At 28.9% G+C, this 20944-nt stretch overlaps 1 long non-coding RNA gene across 1 annotated transcript; it reads right to left on the minus strand.

Moving 5' to 3' along the window:
* Positions 1 to 8456: 8456 nt before the first annotated feature.
* On the minus strand, positions 8457 to 10272 carry LOC114391952. The gene is made up of 3 exons (XR_003662213.1): positions 10128 to 10272; positions 9621 to 10056; positions 8457 to 9290 (listed from the first exon to the last, which is right to left on the minus strand). It is a non-coding gene; the product is annotated as an uncharacterized LOC114391952 (long non-coding RNA).
* Positions 10273 to 20944: the final 10672 nt, after the last annotated feature.

Below are 20944 nucleotides of genomic sequence, written 5' to 3' on the forward strand. Positions count from 1 at the left end.
TATTTTTTATTCATTTAAATTCTCAATTTATTTTAAAAAATACAAAATCCGGAGTTTGATGAATTATTATTAACTTTTCTAATTAAATTGAAAGAAAAAAAACATTATAAAAAATCGTTAGTCCATGGCATCGAATAAATACTTATAAATCTAATATTTTTATACAAAAATTTAATTGTGAGACCAACATTTAAGAAATCCAATAATCCATGATAATTGACGAAAAAATATTAAATTTTTAATATTCATTACGTTCATTAAATTCTAAGAAAATCTTATTAAGTATTTTCTTTATGTTTCATAGGAGTTTTCCATTTATTTTTCATATGTATACCATTACTAAAAAATTGGATGGAAAATATATTATGGTGGTTTAACTATAAATGGTGCAAAGCATAAGAAAAATGTCACATCTCATTATTTAAGGAGATGAGCATTTTTAAATCAAATATTAAAAAGATTAATATGTAGTTTATGTTTAATTATATATTACATTTTTAATCTTATTATAAATATCATAAACTTGTTGGCTTCATTATACACCATTACTTATCCTAACAACCAACCTTAATTGATTCAAGTGGTTAGGGTTTGAATTTCTTAAAGCATGTAATAGGAAGTTTGAATTCTCCTTGATGTGTATGAAAATCATTGTTGAAAGAGGACAACTCACTTATGAGTGCCAACAAATTTCTTATAAAATTCTTAAATCTTGATGGCTATCCGGAATATTCCTTTATAGTCGTGCACACAAAAGAAAAAAAAATTATCCTAACAATATTAATTCAACACAATTAATAAAAAAAAAATGACACACACAAGGTGAGGAGATGTTCACTAAAATATGAGATTTTTTTTTATGTGAGAGCAAATAGAGAACTTTTTAGGAATGAGACTTATATTATTGCTTGAAAGAGGCAATTACCTGTATATCAAATAAAATAAAGAGATTTTTTGTTATGTTAAATATTTGGAGAAAGAATTTTATAATTCGTAATAGTTCTATTCGTTTCAAACAAACTTACCTCCTAACTTCCATAGATATACATGTGGTTTTAAAAAAAAAAAAAAAAAGCAAAACAAAATTGTTTGAGGCATATTATCCTCCAGCCAATATATTTTCTTGACAAGAAAATGTTATTTTTGCTATCTTATATGCAAGAGTAAAACATCATCAAGTTTTTTTGTGAACAATAATTGAAAATGGACCATAGTTAAACTTAAATTCCTATATTCATCAATGGTGACGTATGTACAGTTCCTTGCTCTGCTTTTCCCCTTCTTCCACGCCTGGACTAACCACATACAATCTGTTTCATATTGTACACCTTCAAACGATAATTGAACAGACAGAGGGTCCATGTAAGACAAAGTCAAAGTGTCTCCGCAACAATAATGCGATAACATTTGATTCAATTATGAATAATTATGATTAAAATATATAAATTCTATAAGTATTTTTTTAAATAAATCCATGGACATTAAAACTTTACTATCTATATACAATTATATGGTATATATTTACTTCTTATTTTCATATAAAAAGTTACCTCTCACAATCTCACTAAATACTCATATCTATTGTTTTCAAAAAAAAGTACTCGTATTTTATCTATTTATCTCTCTCCAACCCCAACAGCTCAGTCTACAACACTACAGTAAAGTAATTCAGGCACAATGTGATGTGTGGTTAATAAAAAAATGAATAACCATATAATTGTTATTCATTTGAAGTGAACAAAATTAGCATTATAAAATATATGTGGCAGCCTAAATTTTTCTATGTAGTAATAATAATATGAAGAAGATTGCCATTAATGTAACGAAATTATTTCCAATTTGATCACAAATAGAAAGATTAGCTTTATGTCGTGATCTTAATGAAGTATGTGAAGTACTTTAGTCATTTTCTATTCATCAGGATTATGCTACTTCCATCGAATCAAATATTTTAATTATATAAACTGAATAATTATTACTTATGAATTATATATAATTAAATACTACACAAATTAACTTATAATCAGATTTCGATTTGACTGATCCATTTTCAAACTTTAAAATACATATTAATTAGACTAAAACCCATTGTGGGGTACATAAATGTGGTAATTAAGAATTGGATGACATCCCCAATTTTACTAAGACGTCATTGGCACGATGGGGACATCAATCAAAACCTAACTTGCACAATTGTTTCACAGGCTTTAAGCAGTTTCACCCATTATCTTCTAGATGATAGGGGATTTTTCTTTTTCTTTTAAAAAAGTTTACCAATTAAACTTTTTTATGATATCATGAAATTAAATTTGACACTGCACAAATGAAAAAAGATAAGAGATAATTTTTGGATCCTAAATTGTGAAGACTAAAATCCATAATATTGCTTATCCTACACTTAATTCATGACTGTCGTGGCCTATATATATATATATACTTTCTTTAGTTTTGTTTATAGGAAGAAAAATGTGAAAGGAATATTTTATGAACAAGGGGTCTGCATGAGCGTATATACGCTTGCTTTTATAATTTATCGTCCTTAATAAAATAATGGTTTAAATATGTCTAACTTTTTTTAAAAATAATCAAATTTTATTTTAAGTTCTTAATAAAATAAATTATTTTAAATCTTGAAAATATTGAAACATTTATTTTGAGTTTCTATCATCAATTAAATGATGATTTATCATCTTATAAATTGATTTTTTCAATATTATTAACAATTATGATGGTGTCACATCATTACTTAAGTGACGGTAAATATCCAAAATAAAATTTTTAATATATTAAATATATTAAACATATTTAAATTTAAAATAATTTAAGTGTATCATTCTAAAGTAAAGGAAGAGTATTTACATGTATGAGTCATCCACGAACTCGAATTGATTCAAACTGATCCGAACAATTTGAGTTTGGTCATTTATGTATTTGGGTCAAAACTAAATCGAAAATCAAAATCATTCATGTATGGATTGGGTCATAGGTTTAGATTTACAGATCCGAACAAAATCGAAATTAAACCGATCAAAACCAATCAAGTTGTTTGATTTGACGGCAAATAGTGTTAATATTGGGACCGTTAATATTGAGACTCCAAGTGTTGGAACCACAAGTACTTGGACTACTAGTGTTGTAACTTTTTAAGGTATTACTCTTAGGTACATTATTTTTTGTTTCACCTTTTTTCATATTTATTTTTTCTATTATATTTATAATATTAATGGATCATATTTTGTTCAATTGTTTCAGTAAATTTGGTTGCAAAGAATTTGGTCGCATCAAAGCTTATTGAAAGAAATTAATTTATAAGAAATAGTTGTGATTTAGATTATTATAATAAATTTCATTAAAAAAATATTTTATCTTATTTGTATTAGTATATTTTGAAATATTATGTTGATGGTATTAAATGAATCAATTTTACTATTTTCAAACATTTGATAATATTGTATTAACTGTATTGGATATTTGGATGAATCATGATATAAAATAATAGTTATAAAAAAAATTAAATAGGTAACCAGATGGACTAAACCAAACCAAACCAAACCGTTCACTAATAGGTTGGGTTGAGTTTAAAAAAAAATTGTAAAAGTTAAACCAAATCAAACCTATCAAATTTAATTGGATTGAGTTTTAAATTTAATCAAAACTGATCTAAACCAGCACACGAACACCCCTAAAGTAAAGTGGAATCCTTACAAAAAAATAAAGCAATACTAAAGTATCAAAATACTTAAGCTTAGTGTCGTAAGTCCAATATAGTATAAGGATCCTAACCGGGGATAATTTTAACATAAGAAACTAAAACAAAACTTTTAAATATCAACATCAAACAAAAAAAATATTTATTAAGAAACAAACTTAAAATTAGAATATTTATCAGCATCACAAACGCATTTTACTTTTTTTTTTACAATACATATTTTAGCCATTTATAAATTAGTTTTTAAAAGTTAATATATAGAAAATTAATAGGAGTAGCGGAAAGGATGGAATAGTATAAGGAAGAATATGAGTAATAAAAATTCAAAGTAAAAATATCAAAATAACTTAAAAATGTTTTAGGATTTTTATTTTTTAAAAACTGAAAAATAGATACTATCTTTGAAAATAGTTTCCAAATATTACTCTTATCAATTATTTTTATTTTTAAACTAGACGTAATTTCCAAAAGTAGGAAATATATGCATCATAAGTTACGCGATTCGTTGAAAGCTTGTACTTCTAACTTATATAAGTCTCACTTTAGATAAGCCTATTTACTAGATAAATTAAGGTAAACTTTTCTTTATGGCTTAAATTAACTTTGGACACTATAAAATAGGTGTTTATTTATTTTAATCATTTATTTTTTTTATTGCTTTAATGATTTAAAATGTTTCATTTTAGTTTTTGCTATCAAATAAAAGCGTTAACGAATGATATATCAATGATTTTGACAGTTTAATGATTTATGACATTATCAAAGAATCTGATGAAATAATCATGTATAACTTTTTTAGAATCACCAAAAAAATATGTAAATTTTTATTAACACTTAAATTTTTTTTAAGACTAAAAGTATTTTTAAAAAAAATAAGGATTAAAAAATATTAAATCTTATATTTTTTTATTCGTAAAAATTATAGACTATATGTCAATGAAAGATTCAAACTTATAATCTTGTTTTCCTCTTTTTTGTTTTCACCTTTTTTCAATCACTCATTGATTAATCTTATATCTCTTTATGCATTAATATTAATTAATGAATATGCTTATTTAGAAATAAAAGTAATATTTATTTATTTTATTTATGTATGAGATACTTCATACCAATCTATTAACTATATATATTAAACCAATATCTATTAAGTCTAATATATATATATATATATATATATATATATAAAATGACCTTATTAACCTAACTTAATTGTTTGACAAGTGTTCATTTATAAGATTTTTTTTTACTCTGTACACTATAATATTTGATTATTATCAAATATGCCCCATCTCTCTTCTCTCCCATCTTCCTATTCTTTCTCTCTCCTCTTTTTATTTCCTCTCACTTCTTTTCCTACTCTTTTTATTCATCCCCTCCCTCTTTTTATCTCTCATTTTTTCATTTATTTTATAATCTATTAATCTATATAATAAACCAAATGTACTAGGAAAATTACCTCGTTAACCTAATTTTATAATTAAAAAAATTTAATTAATATTTATATCACGTAATTTTAAATTCACGGATTAATTAATATTTATATCACATAATATTTTTAAATTGATTCATTAAAAATATTATAAACTAAATTATTTTTTAATAATATTATAATTAAATCAGTTTATAAAATTTATGATAAAGATCAAAAATATTCTTTTAATTAATTATTTAAGATCCTCACATCAGTGAAAATTAAAATATGTTATTTCATTATTTTAAATATCTAATATATATTATGCCTAATACACAAAAAATTCATGTTGATTAATATTATTTATTGAATATATTTCTATCACATAATATTTTAAAATTGATTCATTAAAAATATTATAAAATAAATTAGTTTAATTTTTTATGGTAAAGACAGTAAATTTCATTCACGGAAAATAATTTTGTTTGAGTTAAGTAGATATAGGTTATAAAACTCTTTTTTATATTACATATTTAAATTTAATTAGTTAATATATTTATTACAAAATAATATTAAATCATTTCATCAATAATATTATAAATTGAATTAGTTTTAATTATTTTTAATGGTAGAAACCATGAATATGAAGTATCATTCTGGGAATATAATGTTGCTTGAGTAATCTAGGATGAGAAGGTCTAGAGGAATTTCTATTGTAGCATATCCATAATTTGATTGACCAAGATTATCGTCATCAATTTCAAGGATCCATTTAACAAAGTCTGCCACTTCCAATGTGTATTCAGATTCTACGGTAGTTTGTAAGCGCATATTCTTTGTCAGTGTTAAAATAGTACAATGATCCCATAAGTAGGATGCATTGATGGTAGGATGAACAATGTCAGAATGCGTTCCTCGAGGAATAACCGACAAAATTTGCCTAAAGTCTCCTCCAAAATCTATGACTTTTCCTCCAAAAACAATATCAACTTCATTTGTAATTCTCATGATGTCTCTCAAAGTCTTGTCCAATGCTTCAAAATGATATTTGTGTGCCACAGGGGCCTCTTCCCATATGATCAAGCTAGTTTGTTTCAATAATTCAACTACCTTGATGGACATTACAAACTGAGTTATCCAAAGTTGGTACTAGGATCCTAAATTTTGAGTGAGATGTTCGACCTCCAGGAAAAGTAGCGATGCGAGACCACTCAAAGCAATAGTTAAAACTATTTTTTTTTCTTTGCTCTTAATCCTAGTGCCACCATATCCATAAAGGAAAAACAAACTTCCTCTTTGGCTCATGACTACTTGAATGATCCTATCGTAGATATGTAACTGTTCATCTACATAATTGCATAATGTAGTTGTCATTAACAAAAATAGTAAGCAGTTTCCTGTGACTTATTGTTCAATGATATAAGAGGCAAAGAATACCCAAAAGACTACGTAAAATTGAAGTAAATCAAATTAAGAAATGCATGTAAAAAATATAGTGTTCTAACCTGTTAGAGCGGAGATCAATGTTTGAAACTCAGAATCTAATTCATGAATATTATAATGCAGTTCTAAATGAATTAGTCGGTTACCAAAATGGGATGATAGTTCTCCGGTTGGAAACGACAATATTGGGAAATCTCTAAGGCTCTTCCTATAGGATTGCAATAATTTTTCAATTTCCAGCAAAGTAAAATTTTGCAATTCAACATTAGTCAGATGTAATTCTATTTGTAAATAGACCATATTTTTCCAAAAAGAAGGAAGAGTTAAAGAGGAGAAATAAATATAGATAGTTGATAAAAAAAATAATGTTGAAAAAAGAAATATTTAGCATATGCAAAGATGTTGAATCCAAAAATTAGTGAATAAAAGTTGTACAATAAGTTCTAGTTAGAAAGGTAGAAAAATGTATTCCTTAAAAGTAGAAGTTTAAGAACCTTGATCATGTAAAATCATTATATAGTTATGTAGTACTCCATCAGCTAACATGCTCAGGTTTATTGACAGAGCCAATCACTAACAATGTAACAAAAAGTTTTCTAAGGTAATGGCATGTACCCTAATCATTTGTTTCCTTAATAGCTTCAATGTATTCTCTTTCATATTGTAACAACCCCATTGCAAAACAGGCGTCTCTGAATGTTGGATATAATTTACCTCCAACTATTCAAATATCTTCAAAGCTAGTTGACCCTTTGGAGATAGTGAGCATCACCCTAAGATAAAATAATTCACCAGAAGTAGTTGAAACCCAAATCAATCTACCAATTATGTACCTTTCTTCCTAGGTCTCCAACACCGATCAGTTCTAATGTACACAAATTCTTGGTTTCAGGATAAATTTGATTTGTATGCATCTAAGAAGTAAGCGTAGATTCAGCTACATTTGGATTTGAGAGGACATCATCTATATTTTCATGATCCTGATAGTAGACTAATTTTTGGCAAGGTAAGTGAAATTATAGCCTTTCAACGGCTAGTTTTCTATCATGTATTGGGAATGCAAATATTCGCCAAACTGCTTCACATGGTGATATATACTTGGAACATTGTGAAAGAAATATGTCAATGAATTTAACTATAAAATTACAATATTCATGTTAGTAAATATATATGAAATAAACCTGCAATCCAAATATATTTTTATTTCATCTCTATTCTCATTTTTGGAATATTCTCTTCAGAATCATAGACAAACTCGATCATACCCTTTATTAATATATTTAAAGAGGTATTTAATTGAGGTGCTCTAATTGCACCATTCTATGTTAATGTGTGCATGGTATCTTAGCAAAAAGTCTTGATTATATGGCACAACACTATTGTTGTCAAGTAAAACACCATTTTTTGTCACTGTATTACCAGCGTCTCTCCATTGATAAAGAGGATAACCATCTGCATCTAAAATTGTGCAGTTATAAAATTTCTTACAATATAACTTAGAACAGAATCCATCTTTCATACATGGAGACAAAATGATTGATTATGCCACATGGACCATGAATCATGTGAGCTTTCACTAACTGATAAAGTTGTTCTTCTTCATCCTTTAATGGCATTTCAGCACATATAATTCTATCAATGTCTTTTGGTGTAGGATACTTGCTAGAAGGATGTAGAAATAGAAGTAGGTGCGCATATGGGAGTCCTCTTTTTTGAAATTCTATTGTATACATATCTATTATTAGGAAATTAAACATACGCAGAGCTTGGGACAACAAAAAAATGATATTCAAATTGAGCAAGTATAACTTACATGCTAGGAGCTTGCCTAGTAAGTGCTGCTTTGTTAAATCAATCAACATTTGTTTAAATTTAATTCAAAAAACCCTTGAGATAACATCAGGTCTATCCATAACTTTCAAATTCATTGGAGACAACAATCTTTGTATTTCGAGCCAATTAGGATTACACGTAAATGTGATAAATAAATCGGGAAATCCTGTATTACTACATATAACCATACCATCAAAATATAGTTGTTCCATGTACCTAGGGCTGCAAACAAGTGTTGAAGGCAAGATGATTCTTTTTCCTCTATTTGATCCTTGAGTAGTACCTTCATCAGAGGATTGGTGTTAATTAGAATATTTGTCAACTCTTAACTTTGATTGATTCATCCCGATGAAAGCAAGTCTCTCTGATTCCACCATGGTATAATCGTCAACAACAAATTCTTGGAAAAGATTCCTTGAATGCAAAAGTGTTTGCGCTTCAACTGGCCTCAATTGTAGTCTAAAAGAAAACCATTCCCTTATTTTAAGGTGCACTCTCTTTCAAGCTTGACCAAGAAATGTCACCTTGTGAAGAATGTCATGCCTATATCTGTCTTCACCATAGGGATACAAAAGTGGATATTGTAATGCTAAATAATTGGCGTGTAACTCATTTATTCTTTGCAAATCGCCACCTCATGTCTCTAGAATGATATCCCTAGTTGAGATTGTATCTACATCCCCTAAAAACAATGCAGCAACTTCTGATACAGTTGGGATATTATATATTCGACCATCCTTGACGCGGTTAGCAATGAGTTTTAGCTTGAGATCTGACAAATTTTTCTCTTTTAGTCTATCTCTCGCCATATGAAAGGATTTTGCATGAGAATTATGTTCATCTAAGATAGCTATTAATCTTGACACAATATTAGGGTCAACATTATTCCTATCACTGCACGAAAAGAAAGAAAAAGCTCACTTGTTTGTTTGAAAATTGACAAAGTAAAATGCAAAAAATTTAAATGACCTTTGATGAGTCCATTGCCTCTTTATTACCATTCTTGACTCTAAAAGGGAAAAGGGAACAAGATTCAAGTTTGAAAAAAAAGAGAAATAAACAATGAAATTTTTTATATATAAAAAAGTAAGGAAAGTGTGAAAACAATTTTGTAGAAAAAGAAAAGTGAAGAGACTAATCTAAAATAAATAGATAAATGAATCATTAAAGACAAATAACCTTATCATTAGAAAAAAAATATTAAAAACATAAATATGGAAATACCTAACAGCTTTGTTTTGAACTTCATGTTCAATATCATAAATGTATAACTATGCAAATTTTGGTACACCACCAGACGGAGGCAGAAGGCTACCAATCCTATGGCATGGCTGACCCTGAATATGGATAGTTGGTGGCCCTTTTCCATTGTTTATAGTTTTGTCAACCTTTGCTGCAGGAGACATAAATGCGAACATCGTATTATACATCTGAATATTTTGTTGATAGTTCTTGCCTTCACTTGCAAATTTATCAAATAAGAGATGTTGCAACAATTGAGGTACTAGTTGTAAGAATGGTAACTGAACTTTCCCATTGCCACAATAAAGGTTGAATTTCAGATTGGCAACATCCCTATACTTGTCTATCCTCTCATCATACCACATCATTGCTTGGCACTCTTTGCATTGCATAATTGGACCTAGAATATCAAAATATCCTAACATAAGAAAGTAGAATTAGTAAGATAAGATGACATAAAAAATTTGTGTATAATTAATTTGGTAATACCTTAATGCATTGGATTTGTGGTGGTAAGAGCACCTAAGTCTTCTTCCTCGTTAGTAGAATCAACATCTAGGTTATATTAACAGATATCAAAATTTGATTTAAACCTTAACATGTAAGAGTAAATTAAATTTACGGGAACTAACCATTAGAGACATCAGAATTTATATGTGTAGATGTTTCAGAGATGGTTGAATTGCAATTGTTTGTACCTTAATTGCTTTGAAAATGGACACATGAGGTACTCGTTTGGATGCTCTTCAATGTAGTGGTATTGCAATTAGATGAAGACGTGATAACTCATATGGACCTCATCTTTGTTTGATTCGGATCATGAATGACCAATCGTTGGTTATTGTGTCTCCTATTCAAATTCTTTTGTGCTAGTACCATCTTTTTTTTAATGTGCGCACTTGTTTTAGTGGAACTACTTGGTTGTTGTGGAAAATCCATTAGCTGCAATTCAACATCACCTGAGGATACACGAGTCAAAAGATAAAGTCACCAGTTAAGAAAGTAATTATCAATTAGAATGCATAAGTGATTGGACCATATTTGAGATATTTAAATAATAGAATCAGTAAAAAATACAGTACCATTATCTATGCTTTTACATATACCACATGCTTGTTAGTTTTTTCAATATCACAACGCTCACCGAAGATGTGTTTGCCCGCCATTGTGATTACAACTTCATACTTTTTTCATGATTTATAGTGATCTGTAGCAACAAAGGTGAACAATTTTCCTAGTTTCTATTTTCTTGGTTGATTTTGGTTTGGCCTAATTACTCTCTTTATTTTTTTCTCCTTCTTCGAAATTTCTCTAATACTGTGAATACAGATAAATCAGAAATCATAAACAGGGAGGTATCCCAAAATCAGCACACACATGAATTTTTAAGATTACAAACTAAAACTTCATTTAGGCATTTCACCAAACACGTAACTTACAACCCATTTCACCAACAATGTAACTGCATGATAGGTTTTATCACTACCTACACAGGAAGCCAAATTTGGCGGCGAATGATCAAATCACAACATAAGCAATGGAGTGTAAGTAAGACCCGGATTGTAAAATCATTTTTGCCCCTATTCTTGCCAAATGTCAATAATATAAGATGTCCAATATTGTAATTATGTTGGTGGTTTCCTTTTATATATAGATAATATAATATATATGATAGATAGATAATAGATAATAGATATATAGATGATAGATTAGAAATCAATGACTTGAGAAGTTAGGAATTAGGATGACAGGCTTGTTTTATAAGCATGCATACGTCCAATACATAGAACCTATACAAGTACAAATATTATTTTGGATGTTGCAAAATTTATTTATTTTATTGGATGTAGCAGAATATTGATATATGAAAAAACAATCCTTATTTTTAACACTCTAGTTGTTACACACATTACATTCTTTTCTATATCAATTTTTTTCATAAATAATATTTCTCATCATTTTTTTTTCTTTCTTTTGTTCTTTTTCATCTATGTATATACATACTGCTTAGAAGTGTCAAAACATATTTATCCATGTGAAAAAATATTATCGCTCACAAAACTGCTAACATATACACACATAAAAATATTATTAGAAACAAAAAATTCTATATTGGGTTCGTGCATAAATGTTTCAAAAGTTAGTTTTAGTAATCAAATACACAAAATATACTATTATTTTTAATAACCATTATATTGTGAATTTGTGATGCCGTATTGATATATAGAAAAAGAGAAAAAAGAGGTTATCCACTGAAAATGTGTAAAAAAATTTACATGATAAGTTTATTAATTTTTATAAAAGTATTTTATAAATAATAATATGTGATTGAATGGCAATAATACACCACCTTTAAACTCTAAAAAAAACTAAGGTATATAATCTCTAGGTGATGTTATTAACAATCCATTAAAGTAACCTTACTCGTGCTTTAGCTCTAAAATTGAATTTTCAATTAACAATAAAATTAATTAGAAAATAATATAAAAGAAATAAAATAAAATATTCTTAATTGTACTTTAGTCTTACATATATCACAATTGTACAATTTTAATTCCCAAAATTCCAATAAATTTTAATCCCTCAAATTTATGTATTATTTCATATATATTAAAAAGAATAATGCTGGTCTATTAAATGGGATACTAAACTTGCATAATTAATTTTTATATTTGGAAGACTCAACAATTGGAAAATAGAGAATTAAAATTGCACATTTGTAATACCTAATTGATCCCATTAGTACAATTGAAACCCAAAGAATTAAAATTACACCATTGCAATACTTTAGGGACTAAAAATACAAATAAGTCAATAAAGTAATATTATTGAAAGTAAAAATAACATAATAATACTACAAAATATAACTTATACTAATAATTATATAAAGTAATATTACAATCTTAAAAATATTAAAAATTAAAATGTCAATATAAAAAATTAAAATTAATAGTAAAATCAAATTATCATTGCCAAAATAAAATTATGAAAGGAAAAAAAGATAAGTTACACAAAAATTATAAATACAAGTTAAGGAAAATATCCGCCTTTGAATTCCAAGTTAGAATAAATACAAATAAGTACATCTAAAGTGTATTAATATTATAGATAATGAATCCTCTTGCATGTCGTTTATTTAAGTAAAATTGAGTTCAAATATTTTAATTAAGATTTTGAGTTTGAGTTTTAAAAATAGAAAAAATATAATTAAAAGAGAAAATCTTATCCATTGATTTTTGATAAATATTAATTACCAGTAAAATAAATAGATATTTTACACTAATGAAAAAAAATCTAAAATATCCAATAATGAAGTTGAAACTGAACAAATTTTAACCTATGTAATTATAAAATGAGGTTTGTTACTATATTTTTATTTACTTTTTAAACATGCTAATAAGTAATATATTTTGTAACATTTTAATAAATACAAAATATACCTTACTAACATTTTTTTAAAAAAATATTTGGAAAAAATAATAAAATATTTATAAAGTTATAGGTTTTTTTATAAAAAAATTTGAAATTTACATTATAATTATTAAAAAACAAAGTAAGGATTGATAATGTTTAGCTGCTTAGGCTTGTGACTTGTCTCTTCTAAAATCCTTCCGTGAGTGCAACGTATATCCAGCCCGAATAGGACAATTGTTTTGAGTGACGTATTAGTGCTTCTTAGCGCATTATACCATTTCAAAACAAAGATTCTCATTTATTGTAGGTTTTATTTTTTTTTTTATCCGTAAGCATGATTATTATGAGATTTATAACACTGGTATATATGCTTAACAATAGAATTAGATTCCTTCATTATTTTAAGGCTAGTTACTCTGATCTTTCAATGGATAATCAAACACTATTACAAATATTGTTTTTTACGACACCTGTTTTATGACGGTTATATAAGAATCCAATTTAGAAAGTAGTACGGTAGCATTTTTGTAATTATTGTAAAAAAATTATATTTTACGACGTACATTCTAAAATAGTTATTAAAAACCGCCTTAGAATATTATATGTAATAAACTTTACGACGGGTTTTAGTAAAAAACAAAAGCGCGTATAGCAAAACCTCCCACCTTGTCGCATTGAAGACCTAGCTACCTAGCCTCTTCGTTGTTTTTCCATTCAACCCGACGACGTGGACAACTCTTCTTACGGCTCGAAGTTCCTTTGAATCAAGGAGAAGATTCAATAGTGGGTTGAAGAGCTTTCAGCGCGATCTGATGGCTGGGGCGGTGATGGGTGGTGAGGTGCACACGATTATGGCCCCTATTGAGAGGGCGAAACTATTGTTGCAGACCCAAGAGAGCAACTTGACAATTGTCGCGAGTGGGCGTCTCAGATTCAAGGGCATGTTGGATTGCATAGCCCGTACGGTTAGGGAAGAAGGCATTCTCTCTTTGTGGAGAGGCAATGGCAGCAGTGTTATTCGTTACTATCCTTCTGTCGCTCTCAATTTCTCTCTCAAGGTTGTTACCCTTCCTCTCTTCTTTTCTATTTTCTTTTCTTTTGCCTATCTCGTTATGCACCAAAATCAGATTCCTTCGTCTGTTGTGTCCGCTAATTACTGAATTTATTCGTTTCACCATCATTTGAGAGTTGAACTGGTATTCTTAACTTTGGAGAAATTGTAGCCTTTGGTTGCCTTAGTTTATCCTATTATTCAAGAGATTTACTCTGGTAATCGATTACCAGATGATGTAATCGATTATCAGTGGCCAAAAACGGTTTACAACAGCTACTAAATATTTGAATTCAAATTTTAGGCTGTGTAATCGATTACACAATATTGGTAATCGATTACCAGGAGTTAATAAAAGTTTTAATTCAAATATTAAAACCTGTAATCGATTACACAAATCCTGTAATCGATTACCAGAGGAGATTTTCTGAAAATAACTTTCAAGAGTCACATTTATTCAAATGGTTTATGAATGACCATCAAAGGTCTATTTATATGTGACTTGGAAACACGAATGACAAAGAGTTTTCATTGCCCAAAAAGTTTTATTCTCTCAAAAGATTAAGAGAGTTTTTCTGAATTGAAATGTCTTATCCTCTCAAAGATTCTGTGGTCAAACACTTGCATATTCAATAAGGAATTGTGATTAATCTTCATTGTACAATCTATCTCTTTCAAGAGAGATTTCTTCTTCCCTTCTTCTTACTTCTGAAAAGGGATTAAGAGACCGAGGGTCTCTTGTTGTAAAAGAATTCTGAACACAAAGGAAGGATTGTCCTTGTGTGTTTAGAACTTGTAAAGGATTCCTGAACACAAGGGAAGGGTTGTCCCTGTGTGGTTCAGACTTTGTAAAATGAGTTTTACAAAGAGAGTGGAAAATCTCAAGTGGGTTGCTTGAGGACTGGACGTAGGCACGGGAAGTGGCCGAACCAGTATAAATCAGTTTGCATTTCTCTCTTCCCTTAAACTTCTTTTATTTATTGTCATTTATCTTTTGCTTTAAAGAAGTTTATTCTGAATTATCTTTTGAGTAATTCATGTTAAGGGTGCATTATTAATCTAAAAAGAGAGAGCGGAATTTTAATTGGGGAATAGTGTTTTTATCTTAATTCAACCCTCCTTCTTAAGATAACTGAGATCTATTTGTCTAACATAATCAACAGGAATTAAACTATGATGTCTCCGGCAAAACCCAAGGGCATGCAGTGCTTTGTTTCCCTGATAAAGTGAATTATGAAATGCAATTTGTTGTCATCGAGCGATATCCAGAATAGCTAGCTTTAAGAAATAATATTCAGAGTATGGTTTTGACTAGAATGGGTGAGATGTAAACCTAGTGATTATTACTACTCATGCAATGCCAGTCCCTGAGTTTATTTCTTATGTATAGTCCTTTTAGACCCCAGTTTATTTGAGTCGAGGTGAAGGTTCTTATAACAGGTTTTTGTCTTTTTGAGGATATTTGGGTGGAATAATTTGCTCTCCTGTATGCTTTGCTACTTCTCTATAATGTTTTTTCTATCCATAATTTATATCTTGAGGGGTTTGATTTTCCCAACCTAACAAAAACAGAGAGATGCTCTCAAGTCCTTTGAACACCTTAGAATACTTTGCATATTGTTATTTTCTCCCTATTTTTATGCCTTTGAACAACTCGTGCCATTTTGAACTATACATGTCTTTTCTATGTAATATATAGTTTCCTTTCTATAATGATATTATCTAAGTATATTGTACTTAACTGGTTTATTTAAAAACATGGCTTGCAGAGGTGAACATAAACACTCCCAAGTAAGATTGCAATGATATTCATACTTTAAATGTATATCAGCGTCTAAAATGCATCTAATCTCCCCCACCCTTTCCTATCAAATTCCATCATATACTTAAAAAGTCTAATAATCTAAAGTGTGACACTCTCTACCCTGACATACAAATAAATAAAATATATAAAAAATATGCGTAACCAAATTCACACGGGTAAAAGGTTCACATTCACTTCATTATTATCAATTAAAACTTATTAAAAATATATTTGGCTCGAAACAAGGCCGTCAAAATTTACAAAAATATTGTTAAATCAAAATAAAATAGACTAACATTATGCAATTAATATAAAACTTATGCCACACTATCACATCCTATCAGAGCATTGTGTCCCTACGTCCTTTAACACAAGGTTCCTTTAAGCACTTCACCTAGTCGTCTGCTCCCCCGAACACAAGGTTCAAGATCATCACAGGATCCAAACACAAACAACAAACCGGGAGTAAGTTATCACATTCCTAACTACTAGAGAGAAACAAAACAACATATAGTAGCCAAATACAATTTACTTAGCATATCTCACATTATTTCATCACTCTGTTATTCAAAATTCACTTTTCAATCATCAATCACACCTTTCAATCATCAATCACAATACACAAGAATCACACACTCCGATCAAGACATAATAACACATCAATTTCATAATGAACAATTAGCAAGCACATGAGACAGTTATGCTAAGACTCAAGCCTATATGCAATGTGGTACCATGTCAGTGAAAAACCACCCTGGGGTGCTTAGGAGTACATAACAAGACACACCACACAATGAGTTTGTCAGGTCACTCTCACTAAGTAAGATCATAGGGAGACCAGTTAGGGTCACGATGTTTTGCGAGAATGCTCTAACCATATGGGATCAGCATAGGCTTAAAGGAGTACTCAAACCCGGTGACCCCCAAGGCCTACACTCTGAAGAGTCCGTCAGGGCCTCTCCCTCTTGATTCAGGTCCAACCCCTAAAATCATTTTAGCACACAGACACTGCTAGTGAATTATACAATACCCACAACCTCACACTCGTGTCTTAAACACGTACAACATATTGCGCTACAATTTAACACTGGTTCCTAAATAGGAACCTACACTTTCTCTTTAACACTGCGCATTTACACTTTTCTCAAGATAACACTGGTCGGGTTATTGTACAATTCACTGCTTACACAAATAATGTCACATCAAGAGTTAATCACACACTTATTCACAACCAAAACTCATTCACAATTTCACATCTCATAATGTCACAATCCACCATCACATGTTTTCACGTATCTCACAAATCAACACCTGTTTTACTTTACACTTCTACTCAATCTCAATAACAATATTATAATCTCAAGGCAACATATTATTCCACAATTCATCACATATTTCATTTATAAACACTGCTCATGAAGTATACAATACCACGACCTCACACTCATGTTTCAAACATGTTTAACACAATTGTGCTACAATTTAACACTGGTTCCTAACTAGGAACCTACACTTTCTCTTTAACACTGCGCATAAACACTGGTCGGGTTATTGTATAATTCATAACTCACGATATAATTAATGTAACATCAAGTGTTAAACACATCCACTTATTCACAATCGAATATCATGTCCACACTTTAGCATCTCATAACATCACATCAACCATCTCATAACATTCCCAATGGTATTCATAAGGTACAACATACACATGTTCATGAAATTTAACCATAATATTCTCAAACTCCAACACTTAATAATTTTTGGAATCATACTATAACACTCTACAATATTATTTACATAAATTATTAATATAAATAACTACCTCTATATATATAAACTAGCATACATCATATTAAATCACAAATTTCAAAGTAAGTTTTCAATGCACAAATTCTAAATAATTATATGAACACTTTGATCAGTTTCAATTATGATATTAATTTTTTAAATTATATATAAAAACCTAAACAGCAAGAAAAAGAGAAAATACAAAATCAATATCTCTCTAAATTTCTCCTTACTTTATTTCATCAATTCATATTAATTAGAAAAAGTACTCAATTTATAGGGTTTACGCTCAACACAATTGCATATCAATTTCACAACAATTTGTCAAACATATATAATTTACTGTAATAATTATAAGGATAAAATGAAATTGAAAAAAAACCCCAAAACTTTTTCCAATTGATATCTCTAAGGATCCCTACACATGTTCTCACTAGTTCTCAATTGTGAATAACTCATCACTTACCTTTAAGCGGGCTCACGAGTCTTCAGCCAGCGATAGCAGCATCTCTAGCGGTTCCCTGAGATTCCTCCAATTTTTTTCCTCTAATTGCTCCGATAGAGTTCCCAAACGTCAAAGAGACAGAGAAGGAATTGAAGCCTCCACTTGTACTGTCTTCATGTGATTTATTTTTCTCCCTCCAAAAATATTATCTTGCAAATTCCAATGGTAAAAGCGTTCGGAATTTAATTTTTAACAACATATCCAAATTTCATGAAAATCCAACGGTTAACGAAACTGGGATCGTAGTTTTACTGAGACAGCTCTCGGTTTCTGCGGGAAAGGAAAATGCTACAATGCGAAGGGTATTTCTCTTAGCTCGGACATATTATCGAAATTCCCAACGGTGGGAATGCTCGGAATTGGGTTGCGAACGTGGTGCTCAAATTTCACGACGATCCAACGGTGAATAAGTCTGAGATCGTCATTTTTCTGAAATAGGTTAGGTGGTCTGCGGGAAAAATAGAGGGTTTTGGGAGAAGAGAGAAAAAACGAAATTGTGAGGCAAAGGAGGCTGAGGAGTCAGTTTGAAAACTGACCTAGCATGTTGCTATTTATAGTTTGGGGCATTTACGACCTATTATTTACTCTATTTATTTATTTATTATTTATTATTTTATAAAAACAAACTTTATTTTATTTTCTATCAAACAAATAAATAAAATACCCTTTTTATTTTCTCTCAAATCATTATTTTAATTAATAATTATATCTCCTTATTTATTTATTTATAAAATCTCATCATTTTTTTTAAATTCTATTTATTTATAAATAACAATCATTTTTAATCTAGTTTACAAAAATTGGGATGTTACATAAAGAGATTTGTCTTACCTTATTTTCAGGCATTACTTAAGGAGTGGATCTCTGCTCACACATTTAATGACAGATGTCCTGACCTAGTACAGTAACTCTTCACTTAAAAACCTCCCTCCCTGGCCTTGGTATTTTACTTTTGACTACTTTTTAGTACCTGTGTGAGTTTCTAGGGGAAATTATTTATTAGATTGAAAGTTCTTTCAGAATCCTTTAAAATGACTAAAATTATAAAAGCACAAGGAAGCCAAAGAAATTATATTGTAAAACAAGTCAACAAGGGCCTCTACGGTGATCATGGACAAACCACTTCTAACAATCATATAGAAAAGTAAAAAAACCCTGTAGTATTTCATTGGTGGTCATAACTTTGTTAAGGAAGACATGTAGATCACAATTAATAAAAGAAAGAATCTTAGCTTTCAATATGATTAGCAAGAGAATATGTAAATGAACAAGAAGTGCTATTGAAGGACCATAAGGAGGCCGAATAAACTAGTATAAGATTGGGACTCTATCTATGTCAAAATGAAATAAAAGGGCATCAAAACAACATTTGGTGCGGGTATAAAAAATTATTGTATTTTTTTTTATTTCTACATGTAATAACCTTAAAAGATTAGATAAAATCAAAAGAAGATAATAATAAAGAGTTAATGTAATATATTAGAATAAGGAGTGTCAATGTAATTTTTTAAAAATCAATTAAAAGGGTAGTGTAGGTATAAAAAATGAGAGGAATAAAAAAAATGACAAAATCTTACAAAATATTAGTATAATTTACTCTAATTTAATATTTTTTGTAAAATAAAATTGTAAAAAAAAAATCACACGAGTAATTTTTTCATGAGGTAGATTATATAGGTTAGCAACTTTTGTTTATTTTTTTGACTTGTTTAATTAATAATTAATGCGGTTCTCAAGAGTCAAGACTATTATGAGTCTTTCTTCTTGGTGCAGAGACTGTTACGAGTCTCCTTAATGATTTTTTTTGTTACGCTCGATCCCTTGTCTAAACAGTAAAATTGTTATAAAAAACATTTAATGAATTAAGATTTTGAAATTAAAAAAGGTTTACGCACGGATTATTTTACATAATCAATTACTATTAATGTTAAATTTATTGAATTTTAAAATAATTAAAATTGAAAACAATTCTATGTAAGATCTTGTTCATTGGTTTTTATTTTATGCTAGCTATTTTCTAGGATGCTTTTCTATTTTCAAGGCTTTTGCATTCATGTTGGGCTACATGTGCCTGTTGGTTTTATCGTGCCATCTTTCGTAACATAACTTTTACTGTTTTGTAAGAGCAAATAATTTGTGTCCATTAATGCAAATAATTTGTTTATCTTATTTATATTATTTTTTGATATTTAAGTGCATAACATAAAGGAAAAAAATAGGGATTAATAATTAATATTAATATAGGTCATATAAAATTGCTTTCTAAGACAGTTATTTGTTAATAACCACCTTACAAATAATGCGTTTTAAGATGATTAATAAGAAATAAATGTCTTAGAAATCTTTGTCAACGTTACTTTCTAAGACGGTTAATAAGAAATAACTGTATTTGAAAGTCATGTCTGACAGGACTTTCTAAGACGGTTAATAGAAAATAATCGTCTTTGAAAGTTTTGTCAAACAAGACTTTTTAAGACGATTATTTGCTATTAATCATCTTTACAAGTTTTGTCAGACATGACTTTTCAAGACGATTAATAGTTAATAACCGTCTTTAAAAATTTTGTCAGACATAACTTTCAAAGACAGTTAATAGCAAATAACTGTCTTTGAAAGTTTCAACTTATAAATACGATTATTATAATAACCGTCATAAAAAAGAAATTCATTTTAACATTATTATTTTTAACGACGATTCAATATTAACCGTTGTTAAAAACCCTTTTTTTAATAGTGAAATG

Source organism: Glycine soja, chromosome 17 (assembly GCF_004193775.1).
Source record: "Glycine soja cultivar W05 chromosome 17, ASM419377v2, whole genome shotgun sequence".
Lineage (NCBI taxonomy): Eukaryota > Viridiplantae > Streptophyta > Magnoliopsida > Fabales > Fabaceae > Glycine > Glycine soja.